The sequence below is a fragment of the Peromyscus californicus genome, unplaced genomic scaffold, assembly GCF_007827085.1.
Source record: "Peromyscus californicus insignis strain IS unplaced genomic scaffold, ASM782708v3 Scaffold_14__1_contigs__length_90479793_seg_2, whole genome shotgun sequence".
NCBI classification, from domain to species: Eukaryota; Metazoa; Chordata; class Mammalia; order Rodentia; family Cricetidae; genus Peromyscus; species Peromyscus californicus.
Window position 1 is genome coordinate 33,731,042 of NW_026294436.1, and position 15,373 is coordinate 33,746,414.

At 38.0% G+C, this 15,373-nt stretch overlaps 1 pseudogene; it reads right to left on the reverse strand.

Moving 5' to 3' along the window:
* Positions 1–4,575: 4,575 nt before the first annotated feature.
* LOC128109413 (26S proteasome regulatory subunit 8-like) lies at positions 4,576–5,780 on the reverse strand (annotated as a pseudogene).
* Between the last annotated feature and the right edge of the window lie 9,593 nt (positions 5,781–15,373).

The following is a 15,373-nucleotide window of genomic DNA, read 5'->3' on the forward strand; positions in this document are numbered from 1 at the left end:
ATGATGTCATTCATAAGGCTGTTTTCTTCTGCTTCTTCCAATTTCTGATGTTCAGGTCTAGGTGTTGGAGGAGGGCTAGGGCCTGGTGATGCTGTATTGCTATTCATTTTGTTGTATATTTTTCTGCCTTGACGTCTGCCCATCTCCTTGTGGTTTGTTCTTGGCCTTATCCGCACACTTGGTTCAGACATACCAGTGTTCCAAAAGGGAAGTCAGTGTTCCAAAAGGGAAATCTGGAGCAAGATGGGAGCTGGGGGCCGGCCTCTAAGTCTCAGGTAGAGGCTTGGGGCTCAGGCGAATGGGCGTGGGGGCAGGGCGTGGAGACTGCAGGGTCTGCCAGGGGTCTTGGAGAAGGGGATCCTTCCTGGTGGGGCTAGCAGGGAACCTGCCTGGTGGCCAGAACCTGGGGCCAAGTTGGGCAGGTCTTCCCTGGAGAGGCTGGTGCCCAGGGATGGGGTCCGGGGCAAGGAAGGGCACTCACCAGTGTTCCAAAAGGGAAGTCCGGAGCAAGATGGGAGCTGGGGGCTGGCCTCTAAGTCTCAGGAAGAGGCTTGGGGCTCAGGAGGATGGGCGTGGGGGCAGGGCGTGGAGACTGCAGGGTCTGCCAGGGGTCTTGGAGAAGGGGATCCTTCCCTGTGCGGCTAGCAGGGAACCTGCCTGGTGGCCAGAACCTGGGGCCAAGTTGGGCAGGTCTTCCCTGGAGTGGCTGGTGCCCAGGGATGGGGTCCGGAGCAAGGAAGGGCACTCACCAGTGTTGCAAAAGGGAAGTCTGGAGCAAGATCGTAAGATATTATTTAAGAATTTTCATTTGAAGATTACAGAAGTGAATTATAAAACTTAAGTGTATTTTATACTTGGTTTGAAATCTGTTTTTCTTGTGGGGGGGGAGTTGAGACAGGATTCCTCTGTATAATCCTGTATCTTGCTCTGTAGACCAGGCTGGCCTCGGTCTCACAGAGATCCACCTGGCCCTCTCTGTCTCTCAAGTGTTGCGCCACCGCTACCTGGCATCATCAGGTTTCTTCTAAAGAGTGAATGAAACTACATTTTTCATTATAGAAAGACACTTATGGAAACAGGTGATTTTGTATAGTTTCCTACTTCAATATTAATGGATTTATTCTTTTATAAAATAAGCAAATTAGAAGAGTGTAGTCCTCAGTTTTAAAGTAATTATGAAGTTTTTAGAGAACTATTTGGTAGAGAATAATTCTGTAATGTAGCAGGACTTTCAATGCAACCTGTGTGGTTTTTCACTGAAAAAAAAGGCAAAGATTCTGATTCTTTACTAGAGTCTCCCCTTTTATCTAAAGACTGAGCCGAAGGACCCCTCCCTTTCTCCTATCTCAGCCCTTCCCCTCCTCTTCCTACCCCTCTCCTCTCCTCCCCTTCCTTTTCTTCCCTCTTCTCCTGACCCTTCCTCTTCCTTCCCATTCTTCCCCTCCCCTTCTTTCTTTTCTTTATAGTACATTCTTTTAAGATCTTAACCTACCAAGTTTTGTGAGTTTTAAATATTCATATAAAAATTCAGAACTACAGTCAACAATATTATTAAGCTTAAAAGATTCCAAGCTTTTTTCTTTCAGGTTTAAACATGTTATACATATTACATATCTAGATATAAACTAAATGTTAGTACACAATGGCAGAATTTGTTTATAAATTTCCTTTGAAACATTTTTATTTCATTCAGAGTCTTACAATTACACATTTACATGGGCATAGAATGAAGAGTGCCATATTTTTCAGAATTCAATTATATATGTTGGGAAAACTTTCTGACGGTAACATTATATGAAATTATTTGTGTGATATTTTGGTATATATTATTTAGTTTTTGTCTCTTGCCTAAACACTTTTTAGGATACATTTTGTAACTTTTAATGAGAAACTTATTACTTATGAATATATCAGTTGATTTCAGTGTTACTCATGTATCAATTTGGTTGATTTTAGACAACTTATTTTTTATTTTACTCATAAGCTTTTATCCATAGACATAAATATAAGTAGTTTTTTATTATTTATCTTGCCATTGATTTTGAAGTGAAAGATTGATGGCACTTGATAATAATTCAAAAAATACATATGGTACCAGACTTCCATTTACTTAATTTTACCTTAAAGCTAACAAGAAAAGCCTCTTATAAGATCCAGGCATCACATTTTTGAATCTTGCATTTTCCTTATCTAGTAATAACTGGTACAATAAAGTGCTTCAGAGAGTATACTATAATATAGTGCTTAGGACAGGGAAAGCTCATACTTACCAGCCCTATGAAAATAAAAATAAATAAGCAACATTATACTTTTCATTTCTCATTCATAATCGCTAGAAGATGAGATAGACAAAAAGCACATTTTTAAAAATGTAGTAGATATTCTGTTTTATAAAATATTTTATTTTAACATTTCATTCTATTAGAATATATCCTTTCTATTAAATTTATTTATTTATTTACATCCCAACCACAGTTTCTCCTACTTCCTCTCTTTCCATCCCCTCTCCATCCCTCCCTCTGTCCTCCATCCACTCCCCCTCCATTTCTGTTCAGAAAAGAGCAGGCATCCCATGGATATCAACAAAACATAGCATATGGAGTTACAGCAGGACTAAGAACCTCTTTAGGCAACATAGTATAAGGGATAGATTTCCAAAAGGCAGACAAAGCTCCTACTTTTAGGAGTCCCACAAGAAGACCAAGGTACAAAACTGTCACATACAAGTATAGGGCCTACTCTACATCAGTCCCACGAGCCCAGGCTTGTGGATCCTGTGGGTTTTGTGTGATGCTTTTGACGCCTCTGATTTCTACAATCCTTCCTCCATCTATTGAGCAAGGTTTTCCAAGCTCTGCCTGATGTTTGTCTGTGAGTCTCTGCATCTGTTTCTATCAGTTTCTGGATGAAGCCTCTCTGATCTCAATAAGGTAGGCACAAATTTATGATTATAGCAGAATATTACTAGGAATCACTACGTTGACATCATTTTTTTTTCTCTGATGGTGTTTGGTTCTATCTTATGTCTCTGGACCATCCAGCTTCTAAGTACTGGCCTTACATGCAGTTTCACAGATGAGCTCACTCTACTGGCATAGGTCTCAGGCTGGACCAGTCATTGGTTGGCCACTCACACAATCTTGGTGCCACCCTTACCCAAGCACATCCCATAAGAAGGATAGATTGTAGGTTAAAGTATATTTGGCTGAGTTGGTCCCAATGCCTCCACTAAAAGTCTTGCCTGGTCACAGGAAATGGCCAGTTCAGGCTACACATCTGCGTTTGCTTGGAGATTTAGCTGGGATCATCCTTGTAGGTTCTTGGGAATTTCCCTTGCACCAGGTTTCTATCTGACCCCTAAATGCCCACCCCTTTTCTAGTCATGTCTTTCAGTACTGTCCCACTCCACCACCCTAACCTGATCCCTCCTTTTCCCATTCCTACCTGCCCCCAGTCCACACATGACATATCTTATATCTGTTTCCAGATACATCCAAGCATTCCCGCTTGAGTTCTCACTGTTACCTAAATTCTCTGGGTCTGTGGATTCTAGCATGATTCTCCTTTACTTTACAAATAATATTTACTTATAAGTGAACACATACCATGTTTGTCTTTCTGGGTCTGGGTTACTTCACTCAGAATGATCTTTTCTAGTTCCATACATCCATCTTCAAATTTAGTGATGTTTTGTCATTTTTTTTTAACAGCTGAGTAATACTCCGTAATACTCCATTGTGTAAATGTACCACATTTTCTTTATCCATTCTTCATTTGAGGGACATCTAGGTTGTTCTGGTTTCTGGCTAATATAAATTAATCTGTTATGAACATAGTTGAGAAAATGTCCCTGTGGTATGATTGGGCATCTTTTGGGTATATACCCAAAATTGGTAAATCTGGGTCTTGAGGTTGCCCTACCTATACTTCCTGTCTGGCTACTGCCCAATCAGCATTTTATCAACCAAGAGTAGCACATATTCACAGTGTATAGAAAGACATCCCACAGCAGAGTAGATTATGTATAATACACCATTATTATTATTTTCACAATTGGCTTTTCCAGGAAGTAAAGGAAAATAGGCTCCAGTGTGGGTAGTACTTGTTTAAGGACACTCAGAATTAATGCAATAGAAATGAAGGCTTGGGCTGTGGAGTGGATGCAGGGAGGGGAGCTGTCATGGTCGCATACCAAAAGGGCTGCCTAAAATGTTCCTTCAAAGATATTGTCCATCACACTAAGATCTGTGTCTCTAAAGAAGTGTAAATCATTGCACAAAGCACCCCGTCACCCAAAGCAATATATGATTCTTTTTTTTTTTTTTCCGAGACAGAGTTTCTCCGTGCAGTTTTGGTGCCTGTCCTGGATCTCGCTCTGTAGACCAAGCTGGTTTCAAACTCACAGAGATCCACCTGGTTCTGCCTCCCAAGTGCTGGGATTAAAGGTGTTGCAACCACCTCCTGGCTCACAATATGTGAATTTAAAGGCTTACCCTTTTTTTTTTTTTTTTTTTTTAAGAGTTTACCGCACAGACCTTTATTGGAGGGATCCACACAAAGGACAGACCCTCATTTTCATAGCTTCTTGATGGATATATTTTTCTCACTGTTCTTTTGCATGACCTTAGCTACTGCCATCTCAAAGTCCTCCTGAGTAACATGGACACGCTGTTCCTGCAGAGCATACACGCCGGCTTCTGTGCACACACCCTTCACTTCAGCCCCTGAAGCTCCTGCCATCAATTCAGCAATTTTTCTCAGGTTGATCCCCGTGGTTAAGTCCATTTTCCGAGAGTGGATTTTCAAAATGTCCAGCCGGGCCTCCTCACTGGGAGGTGAGAATTCAATTTTTCTATCGATCCTCCAGGACAAAGCAGAGCAGAGTCCAGGATATCAATCCTGTTAGTAGCCATGATGACCTTGATACTCTTAGTGGCCTCAAAACCATCCAGCTGGTTGAGCAGTTCCAGCATTGTGCGCTGCACTTCACTGTCCCTGCCAGAGCCTCCCTCCAGCTGGGAGGAGCTGATAGAGTCAGTCTCATCCATGAAGATGATAGATGGAGCATGTTCTCATGCCATGACAAACAGCTCCCTCACCGTCCTTGCCCCTTCCCCGATAAATTTCTGTACCAGTTCAGAGCCATGAATAAAGGTACAGTCCATATGATGAGCCACAGCGCGGGCCAACAATGTCTTCCCAGTGCCTGGGGTCCATAGAGGAGCACCCCCATTGTTGTGCATTACCCAGTGTTTCAAAAAGCTCAGGTTGCTTCACAGGCAGCTCAATCACTTCTTTGATCTCTTTGATCTGCTTGTCCAGACCACCAATCATCTCATAAGTTGAGTCCAGCACCTTTTCCACCATCATGAGTGACACCAGAGGCTTCACCTTATTAGGTAGGATCTTATGCAGAGTGTAGCTGTCATTCCTTAGAGCAATCCGGCAACTACGCATCACATCATTGATGTTAATGTTCTTGTCTACATCAACGACGAATTTGCCCTCAGGATGGACCTTGACCAACACTTTTTTCTTATCCATGGCCCGAACTACTTCTCCACCATAGGACCTACAGCTCCTCCCGCAACAGGAGAACTTTCGTGTTTGGCTCATTCCTCCGTGCCCGCAGTCTCCGGAGACTCTGGCTCTTATCATTTACAATCAACTGGAGTTCTTCAATCTTGGACAGATAATACTGGCAGAGTCCACTGCCTGTCTTCCCCTCTTCCAGTTCCCTCTGTTCTGGCCCATCAAGCGCCATCTTCCCTCTTTGGGCAGGGACCAACCGCATCCTAAAGGCTTACTTTTAACAGACCTTGGGACAACTACTCATTGGAATGGAAGTTAAGTGGTACGTAAGAGCTGGCACCATTAGTTTTTTTTTTTTTTCGAGACAGGGTTTCTCTGTGTAGCTTTGTGTCTTTCCTGGAACTCACTTGGTAGTCCAGGCTGGCCTCGAACTCACAGAGATCCGCCTGGCTCTGCCTCCCGAGTGCTGGGATTAAAGGCGTGCGCCACCACCGCCCGGCTGCACCATTAGTTTTTGAGTAGCACCAAAACTATAAAATAATTTTTATCACTAATCCGTATGTTTAAACTATTTATTTGCCACTTTCGTTTCTTAATATGTTTTTAATTTAAATAGAACCAAGAAAAAGAGACTGTGAAGTCTTTTAAGTTTTTAAGTCTTTTTTTTTTTTTTGAGACACGGTTTCTCTGTGTAGCTAAGTATCAAATGTTTACCTTATGGTTATACTTTAATGAACGGCAATATATATTTTTCATAATAAAAAAGTAACAAAACTGGATCAGGCCCTCTGAACGGGTGAGACAGTTGATTGGCTTGATCTGTTTGGGAGGCATCCAGGCAGTGGAACCCGGTCCTGTGCTCAATGCATGAGTTGGCTGTTTGAAACCTGGGGCCTATGCAGGATCGCTTGGCTCGGCCTGGGAGGAGGGGTCTGGACCTACCTGGACTGAGTCTACCAGGTTGATCTCAGTCCGTGGGGGAGGCTTTGCCCTGAAGGAGGTGGGAATGGGGGTGGACTGGGGGGAAGGTGAGGGAGGCCGGAGGAGGGGGGGGACAAGGGAATCTGTGGCTGATATGTAGAACTGAATTGTATTGCAAAATAAAAATAAAAAAATTTTAAAAAAAGTAACAAAAAAACTTGAAGGTAGGTTTTTCTGTTGGCCTTGGAAAAGATAAAATGGTGAAATATAATTGATGAATTTTTAAGAAATTATTGAATTCTTTGTACCTAATTTCTTGACTGAATTTCCTTAGTCAGGGAAGGGTAGATTACACCTGTGATCCCAGTGTGTGCAATGGGAGGCAAGGATATTGGGAGTTCAGTTTGTCCTTGGCTACATAGTGAGCTGAAGTTTAGCTGAGGCTAGATTTCATGAGACTGCGTTTTAAACAATGTGAGTTAAAAGCACAGGGAGTCAGAATAAAAGAGGTCTCTTTGCTAGCTGTTGACTCATCTTATTCTTTATGCTATACAGCATGGTTGCATTTCATTCTACACTGAGCCAGCATGAAATATCAGACTTTAAATGTGAAATGATGCTTATTCAGTGCTAAATATGTCCCCAGAAATGGTTAAGCACTTTATATGAATTGTTTTAATTATTCTTTATATGCAGGGGAGAAAGAGAATGGTTGAAGTTAAGAAAATTGCCAAGATCATGTAACTGGGGGAAGGATTGAACTCAGATGCCCACAATCCTAAATTTATACTCTATGGTGGTATCTTTTTACTGCCTTACTTCCAAGATTTATGAAACTAAAGAAATGGAAGTCTCTATTCTTAATGTCTATATTGTGAGTGTAATTATGTGTACATACAGAAAATATGAATTACAGAAAGGCATGTTTAAAATTCTTCTTATTATCCATATTTTAAAATAACTTCTCACCGACTGATCTGGAATATTCCCACAATCCTTCATTTTAAAACGAGGCAGACTTGCACTAAGTGCCTTTCACACCATCTGTTTTCTTTTTTGTCCTGCATTCTTTGTCCCCATGCACTTAAATTCAAATACATTATCAATGTTAAAAAAAATAACCTTAATAAGAAACCTGCTCAGTTTTTAAAATACAACAGAGAAAAACTAATCACCAAATAATTTTAAATAGACTTTTGTCATAGAAGTTGTCTTGAGAAAAGAACTTAATGCCAGCTGTTATAGGCAAATTTAACCATTTCCTACATATTTAGCACAAAGCTAATAATATTTTAGGATCTAATTTAAAAGACAAATTCCTTCGTAATTTTGTTCTTTATGTAATTGGCTAACAACATCCTCTCTCTCTCCTCTCTCTCTCTCTCTCTCTCTTTTTCTCTTGCTCCTGCTCCTTCTTTCTCCCTCTACCTCTCCTCTGGCTGATTTGAGAAAATTTTCTTCATTTTGCCAAGATTTCACATATTATGGTTTTGATATGCTGAATCAGAGCACTGAATTTAATATTTAACATTTTGAACTGTACTATGGAACTTTCCAGTTTAGTACATAAATATAAACCTTCCAAAGTTCAGCCTACTTAAGTAATCAATGAATTTTGTAATTCAAGGCTTTGTTTTTGTTATGTACAGTATGAAGGGAAATAACATTAAAGAAAATAAATACATATATCATAAATCTGAAATTATTACACCTTCACATTTTAGGTTTTGATTCAAAAGATCCATTTTGAAATACTATGAATCTTTTTTAGTAGTTTAGCGTAAAAAGAAATCCACTTTTGCCTCATGGATAATTGCACATTAATTTGGGTTTGTATTAAAATAAAAAAATAAATAAACCTCAACTGAGCAATCCTTCTGTTATCCTTGTTTATAGAAACGCAAATGTAAAATCCATATTATTAAATAATTCATTTAAAAGCAGGAGCTTGGAGTTGGGGAGCTGGCTCAGCAGGAAGAGCACATGCTGCTCTGGAAGAGGACCTGGTTTCAGTTCCCACTAACCACATGGCAGTTCACAATCATCTGTTACTCCAGCCCAAGTGATTCAGGCCCTTCTTGTGGCTTTTGTGTGCACCAGGCACATACACAAAGCACACTTACATACATGTACGTAAATCTCTCAGGAATTTAAAAATATATAGATCTTTTAAAAAATTGAATGTAGTCACTTAATGGCTGAAAGTGTAGCTGAATGATAGAATGATTGCTTATTAAATTCATAGTATTGGGTTCAATTAAAGCAGTACTAAGAAAAAATAGTTTATGGTAGTTTGCTAAGATGCACGCTAGAGTTTATTCAAAGTAAACTTGTAAAAATATAAAGAAAAACTGCACTACTGTCTGTAGTACAAACACCCCAATAGTAGACATTTTTGTGTCCTATAGAAAGAATAAGGAACTCCTCTCATTCCTGACCATTCCCTTTTGGTTTTAAGTACAGGAAAACTGCATGCAAATGAGACAAGACAGCTTCTCTGTCTTCAATGTCAATTTCACTTTGTCATCATGTGAGGAAAAACTCTGGCTGGAATCTTAGGGGGAAGACGAGCTGTGCTGAGGTATTCAAAAGCATAAGTAATGATCAAAACGTATTTTACTGCAGGCTCATGTTTAATAAAATATGAAAAGAAAATGCATTAAAAGGAATAGTAGCAAAAAGGAAGATATTCTTACAAGCTAATCTTCAATGATGTCTACTTCCTATTTAAGTTAATGCAAATCCAACTTAAAAAAAAATGTTTCCCATACCCCAGGTGCCAGTTTAAAGCACTACAGAGATAAGCCTGGTGTACTCTTAGAAGAGTCTTCAAATGAATTAGATGAACAATTGCTCTGTAAGCTCTAGTGTGTGCCTGATGAGACTTTTACTGTGCAATCTAGGTGTATCCCTCATTTCAGGAATCTGTCTAGACTCCGCCAGAAGGCATTAGGAAGCTACTGATTCCTTTCTCTGGTGAGTAATCTTGTTTTTCACCGCTAAAGGCATCCAGGTGACTCCTTCATACTATGATTGAGTTTAGGGCTTATTCATCATCAGTCCTTTAATTAAACAAGAGGAAAACTAAATTAAATTTCTTACTCTTAAAAGTCTATAAACTCTTAAACTGAACCATTCCTTGGGCTTCCTCTTGGAAAGCCTTTAAGTTTAAAAAAGGGGCAAGTTGACTCAGGTGATTTTGCTTCCTGGCAGATGCCCTTCCTGTCAGGTTTTAGCCTGTGTACCTCCCATTGTGTTTTAACAAATGGTAAGTCTCTTTTGCTCCTCTGTCAATCACTTCTCTAAACTTAAAACCTTCTAAATTTTGAATATTCTGTTTATCCAGAACAAAATAACAGTTAACACCTTGAACTTCACTCCCATCAGGCACTCTTGAAACCATGATCTGCCTCAAAGGTGGGAACATGCATGAGAATCTCAATATTTCTAACTGCCAGGTCTGCTCATTACTTGTGCTGAGATTTACAGTTAAGGTCAAACTCTCCAAGACCTTTGGACATTTTACAGCTACTTATCCAAACCAATATAATAAACATTTCATGCATGTGTGTTACAGAGTCTGAATACTGTGTTTACAATAATAATGCAATGATAAAATGCATTTCATCATTTGGCTTATAAGATAAAACAACATATGCTGTTCAAAGGAAGAAGGCACGTCTCACTTAAAGAATGTCAGACACAGGAATTTAATAGGGTCAAGATATAAAAAAATGACCCAATAAAGTAGATTTCAGAGTTTTATTTAATAACATAAGTTAATGCAAACTCAAAGAAACTGATTCTTAGTGTTTTCTTCAGTACCTTAACCTACTTAAAATGGAACTTACCAAAAATAATGGGGAGGTAAAATGACTTACTATTTTATAAATTTCAATATTGCCTAGAACTAGGTAAATATCACTGGTTATTGTGGATACATTTATCACCATTGCCACTTTTATTAAGATGATTTATTAAAGGAAATAGTGAAGTAAAACTAAAACACAGGAAGTTTAAAGACTGCTCCATGGAAAATAATAACACTTTACTTGTCTCTACTATTATTAATTTGTTTTTGAAAAAAAATGAAATTGAGTTTGAAAAGACATGCAAGTTAAAACACATAGTAGCACACATTATATTAAACTAATGTTCACAGTAATTTTAGATATTTTTCTATCTCTAAAAGACGTTTTTGAGGATTTTGATTGAGATTGCATTGAATCTGTATGTGGCCTTTAGTAAAATGATGATTTTCACATTCTTAGCTTGACCAATCCAAGATCATGGGGGAATCTTCCCATTCTCTACTAGCTTCCTCAATATCTTTTCTCAAGATTTAGTTTACACCAAAGTGATCTTTCACATCCTTAGTAAGGTTTATTCTTAAATATTTTATTTCCAGGGGGATTAGAATTCCAGATATTAAAATAAAATATAGTGCTATGCTGGCAAAAACAGTCTGGTGCATGTACAGAAATAAGCCTGTAGACTAATTAGACACAATAAAAGACAACAACATGAGTGCATGTAACTATTATCATCTATTATTTGACAGAGATGACAAAGGTATCTCCTACATCTAAAGATGCTGAGGCTATTACAGGAGATTGAGCAGAAAGATAATAACCTGCAGAGGATCTGGAAATCTGCTGTGTGTTTGCCTTCTAGATATAACATAGAAGCCACACCCTTGAAATCTAAACAATATGAAAGCCTAAACAAGATCTGAACAATGACTACACCAGTTGAGAAGCAGAGAAGAATGGGGGAAATGTAAAGCCTCCCCACTCTTCATAGATGCAGAAGTACAGGTGATTAATGACTGCTGAGAGAAGAAAAATTAGTCTTGCCTAGGCAGGAGACTTCTAATTAGCTATCCAATATAAAGGGTCTAACCCACCCCAAAAAATATTGGACATACAAGTAACAGTAAATGAACTCAAAAATTATACTTATGCAACGTATATTTATATATGTAAACATACACTAGCTCTTTCAGTATCACTATGAAGTTAATATTAAATTACCTTGTCCTAGTTACACATTTATTTGTCTGCTAACTTTTTTGCAGTTAGGAGGGGCTGAAATGAACTTGATGGAAACTGTTCAAAATATCGTGTTGAGCTTTTCTATGTTTATTAACCTGGGAATTCCTTCAAAACAATAACACTTGAAGTTTGTAGCTAGAGTATGGCAATATTCTGAGATATAAAATCTTTATCCTCAATTAAATTGTGTTAATACCCTTAAGAATGCCTCTTGAAAGTTTTCTAATGAGCTTAAAATAGAGATAGGAGAGCCATGCACACCACGTAGTGAAATAACAATGGATGAACGTGAAAAATGCCATTTAAGTCTCTGCTCACAAATCTAAAATCCATCAGAGTTCCTCTCCCCATAGTTTTTCAGGAGTATTGCTCCCCTTCAGAGAGAGCTCCAACCCAGATTAACAAAACCTGTCTCCATGATCCCACTGTGTACCATAAGCCTTGCCTCCTTGACCTCTTTGCAATAACCCTTCCCCCCTTTTCAACTTCATAAACTAAACACGCTGAGATTTCAGAGTACCATTTGATGGCCTAGACCATCAGATCCTAGATTTTATGTATTGTTGGTCTATCACTTCTTCGTTCTCTCACAGGCCCAATCAAGTAATTTCCTGGAGCTATGCTGGATGTGACACTGAACTCTGAAATTTGCCATTTTCTTTAGAGAAACAGAACAATAAAGCAAGGCTTCTGCTCTGCGATGTGGTAACAATGCTTGTAGGGTGTGGTCTGAATGTGAAATATCTGCATGGACTCTTGAGTTTGGACCCTTGTCTCCAGATGGTGGCATTGATTGCTATTGTGGAATGTTCAGGAGGTCGAGTCTTATTGAAAGAAGTAGGTCCCTGAGAGAGAGTTTGGAGGGTTCATAGGTTGGTGTCTTTTCCTGTTCACTCTCTGCTTTGTTTCTGCAGATGAAATTTCTTTCACAGCTTCCTCTGTAGCCAGGAGATTTCTCTGGTCCTACCCAGCCCTGCGGTCCTGTAGCCAATTATAAAATAGTTACTCGCAGGCTTAATATTAATTATCAATTGTATGGCCTATGACAGGCCTCTTACTAGGTAGCTCTTATAGTTTAACTCAACCCATAACTATTAATCTATATATTAGCACGTTTCCTTGGATTTCCCCCCTGCCTCTAAGAGGCCTTGCCATAGGCCGAAGCAGCTTATTTATTAACCAATGGTTACAACATATATTCACAGTGTACAGAAAGACATCTCCCAGCATTCTTCTCTCTCTAAAGTGCATCCTCACCATGGTAAACAGAAGGCAAAGTCTTTCACTGTAAGCTAAAATAATTCCTTTCTTCCTTAAGATTATTGTTTTCAGGTATTTTGTCAAAACAATTTGAAAGAAAACTAAGACAGCCTGAGAGTAGATATTTTATGAACATAAGATTTTAATTTCCCACCATCATAAAGAGCAGAATTTCAAGGTTGAAGAACTGATGGAGATCCAGCCCATTGCAGGTCAAGTATCTTCAGGATGGAGCCTTGTTATTGAGCCTTTACTGCCTAAAGTTATAGGGGCAAAGGGACTGATTTCATCTTGCCTATTGTAAAGCTGGAAGTCTTACTCTTGTTGCCTAATCAAATCTTGAAAATACCACCTTTTAATACTGTAGCATCAGGGATTATATTTCAAACTTTGATACACTTCAGACATCAAATCAGATTTATACAAATGCACACATATGTAATGTCTGCAGAGCTTTTATTTCATTCTCAGTATATTTTAATTTTTTGCATTTTTTCAATTTTTTTTTTGACAAAAAGTTTTAACATGAAACAAGAGCAATATATTCTAGCAACATAACTGGCATCTTAATGATCAGGTGACATAGTCCTTCAGGGGCGGAAAGGATGATCAATTCAGAAAAAGAATTGAAGTTTTCCCTTCCAATCATTCATATGCAGAAGCATGGATGGAAACAAACTTGCATTAGTTGAACATCCTAAGTACTAGTCAATCAAGTGAAAAATTATTCTTAACCTACAAGTAAGAAAAGTCCTCTGAGCAAAAATTTAGGTAACAGAGTTAGTTGTGTTAATAAACTCACAAGAGACTTGTGATCATAACCTTTCCAGGATTAATAACAGGGTTATCAACTAAACATGGCATAACAAGATGCAATAAAAATTAAGTCTCTATAACTTACAGGTTATTTACTGCTCTCATTGATTTGTATCATTTAGTCTACAATATATGTATACTATTCAAATGAGTCTTTTTTAATACTATTCCTACTTTCTTCCACAGTAACACACAATTTTCCTGAAGTGTTAGGCACTTGCTCTCAGTCTTAAAACAACTGTTATATTCAAATTAAAAACAAAATATAACACAGCAATTTAACTTTTCTTATCTTAGCATACAGACTGTATATAATTCTAACAATTTCAAATGTTAGGAAGAAATTTTGTCAAATAATAAACCTCTGATTGTGAAAGATATAATTCATATATATTCGCATCAACAATAACACTTTCATTATCTGAAAAAAAAACTTTGCACATGGATGCAGGAAGACTTGTTTAAGGATATGATTGACTCAGAAGAAATTTAAAAAAATACTTGGCCATAGAAGAGTGCATAATAACATTTTGTTGTTTTGTTTTCTCTTGTTTTTTGTTTGTTTGTTTTGCTATAAAACCAATCCACTATGGACATTGGTGCAATAGTGGTAGGAAAGTTTATGAGCATAATTAACTCCTTTATTATTGAATTTAAGCCTTCTCACATAAGAGAGAAATTATACCTCATACTGTAAATATGATCAAAATCCATGGACAGTCACGGGCTCTGTTTTGTTAAATGGTCATGTTGTCAAACTACATTATAGATATTTATGTTTTCGTACACCGATTTGTATTAAGTGAATTACTTGCATAAAATGAATTTGTATAAAGTGATTTTGAGTAAAGAGAAAGTTAAAGTGTTCTTTATTTTTTACTTTGTTGCATAAGGAACCACAAATGCCTTTTGGGGTTAACACTTCATGGGCTTTTCCCCCATCCACTTTATCATGACTGTTGTTACTGTTCATCTCATGTTTACACAGTCAGTCACGTTGGTGAAACTTTTTGGGTCTAACCTCAGACATTACTAGGATATGAAATCTTACATCAAACTCTTGGATCCTCTGGCTCTTATAATCTTTCTGCCCACTCATCTTCAATATTCTCTAATTCTCTACGAGGTAAATGAATAATTTCGTAAATGAATCCCTGGGACTGGGCTCCACAACTCTACATTTTCGTTGGTTGTAGCTTTCTGTATGATCTCCTTCTGTTGCAAAGAGGAGTTGCCTTATTGAGGGGTGGGCAATATGTGAATCAATGGGCTTAAGGTAGTTAGGGACTATGCTGATTTAGTAAAAGGGAGATTGTAGCGTCTCCTCCAAGATCCATGACTTCACTATCCCTTGGGCAAAAAGTAACGCTGAGAGTGTGAGGAATCATCTTTTTCAGAGAAGACCACACCAATTTGTTATCTAACAACAAGTAGTCAGCCCTGACACCACACACATGACTACCATTATAAAGACTGAGCAGGTTATATTTCAGGATATATATGTTTATGCATCCATATACATTTTATAAAAACAGTTCATTAGAAAGAAGACATGACTTTAAGTGAGAGCAATAAGTGGTATATAGGAGGTTTTGGATGGAGGAAAGAGATAAGAAAATGATACAACTATATTATAATTTTAAAACTTAAGTGAAGTTATAAAAATCATTTGACATTATATATTCTATTTCCAGTTATAATTAAGCTTCTTGGGAATTCAGAAGAAAGAAAGCTTAAAACTTGACTAATTGTAATTACACTGTGTATTATTCTAGGTATTGCAGCTTTTT